The 1,883-nt window shown below is 47.2% G+C and overlaps 1 protein-coding gene across 2 annotated transcripts in view; it reads right to left on the bottom strand.

Moving 5' to 3' along the window:
• Positions 1 to 1,883, bottom strand: part of LOC105554184 (mutS protein homolog 5) — a 25,288-nt gene that overhangs the window by 22,149 nt on the left and 1,256 nt on the right. The window lies entirely within an intron of this gene.

Here is a 1,883-nt window from a genome sequence, read left to right as displayed (position 1 = left end):
AGCAGTGGAAAGAGACAGGGATACCTGGGAGAGACATTTCAGGATAGAATCGATAGGACTCGGCGAATAATTAAATATGGGAGATGAGGGAGAAGCATCAATCCGAGGTTCATGGCTTGAGAAGGTGTACTGCCAGCAATGCCATTAACCAGCAAAGGGAATGCAGGAAAAGGAAGAGATCTGGTGGGCATCAGTTTGGATGCTCTGAGTTTGAGCTGCCTGTGAAGACTGCAGGTGGTGATACGCAATTAACATTCACATATGGAGGAGTTCAAAACTAGAGACGCAAATTTGAAAGTCATCACAGAAATTTGAAGTGTGTTTTCTATAACTAAAGATAACCATGCTAACATAGCCATGTGTTACATTAGCATTTTGTTTTGGGTTTTTTTTTTTTTTTGAGACAGAGTCTCATTCTGTTGCCCAGGCTGAAATGCAGTGGTGCAATCTCGGCTCACTGCAACCTCCGCCTCCTGGGTTCAAGCAATTCTCCTGCCTTAGTCTCCCGAGTAGCTGGAATTACAGGCACCCACCAATATACCCGGCTAATTTTTGCATTTTAGTACAGATGGGGTTTTCCCATGTTGGCCAGGCTGGTCTCGAACTCCTGACTTCAAGTGATTCACCCACCTTGACTTCCCAAAGTGCTGGGATTATAGGCGTGAGCCACTGTGCCCGGCCTTACATTTCATTTTTTCCTGCTGCTTGTATGTGTGCAAGTCTATGTATCATCAATGGGTATATGTGTACCTGTGCTGACAACAAAAAATGAGATGAGTATCAGCTACTACACAAGGCTGTCATAAGGATGAAAAGCATTTAAGCCAGTGCTCAGTAAAGGGCAGTTGCTTTACTACTCCTAGGTGGGGTGGTGTATGTGAGAATCTGTATACTGCCATTAGTAGGCTTTAGTATGGAGTGTGCATATGGAATTCATGCATTAGTGTGTAGTACGTGAGGGACCCACTCACCTGAGCAGCTTCTCTCCCCGCTTACAGCGGCATCTGTTGAGGATTCCTGTGAGGGATAAGGCAGGGAGTGAACTTGTTACAAGGCAGGGACAGGGAATGGAATATGTGTATGTGTCTAAGCTGAGGCATCCAGGTCAGAGGTGCTGGTTGTTGAGGAAGGTGGCCTGGGAGGACACAAAGGCAGCCAAAGCTGGTGCCTGAACACAAATATGAGCTGGGATTACCATACATGGAGATGGGGGGAGGGATGGACACTCACAGGGACGCTTAGCCAGAAAAATACACAAAGCAGGCCTAGTTAAAACTCAAGAGCCGGCCGGGCGCAGTGGCTCACACCTGTAATCCCAGCACTTTGGGAGGCCAAAGCAGATGGATCATGAGGTCAGGAGATCGAAACCATCCTGGCTAACATGGTGAAACCCCGTCTCTACTAAAAATACAAAAAAAAAATAGCAGGGCATGGTGGTGGGCACCTGTAGTCCCAGCTACTTGGGAGGCTGAAGCAGGAGAATGGCATGAACCCGGGAGGCAGAGCTTGCAGTGAGTGGAGATCGCGCCACTGCACTCCAGCCTGGGCAACAGAGCGAGACTCCATCTCAAAAATAAAAATAAAAATAAAAATAAAAATAAAAATAAATGAAACACAAAAAACTCAAGAGCCCTGCCGTCCACCAAAAAATACAAAAACTCAAGAGCTGGCCAGGCAGGGTGGCTCATTCCTATAATCCCAGCACTTTGGGAGGCCAAGGCAGGAGGATCACTTGAGCTCAGGAGTTTGAGACCAGCCTGGGCAACATGGTGAAACACCATCTCTACTAAAAATACAAAAAAGTTAGCTGGGTGTGGTGGTGCGGGCCTGTAGTTCCAGCTATTCAGGAGGCTGAGGTAGGATGAGGCAGGAGAATCACTTGA

The sequence above is a fragment of the Mandrillus leucophaeus genome, unplaced genomic scaffold (assembly GCF_000951045.1).
Source record: "Mandrillus leucophaeus isolate KB7577 unplaced genomic scaffold, Mleu.le_1.0 Scaffold630, whole genome shotgun sequence".
Classification (NCBI taxonomy): Eukaryota; Metazoa; Chordata; class Mammalia; order Primates; family Cercopithecidae; genus Mandrillus; species Mandrillus leucophaeus.
This window is presented reverse-complemented; position numbering and strand designations above follow the sequence as displayed.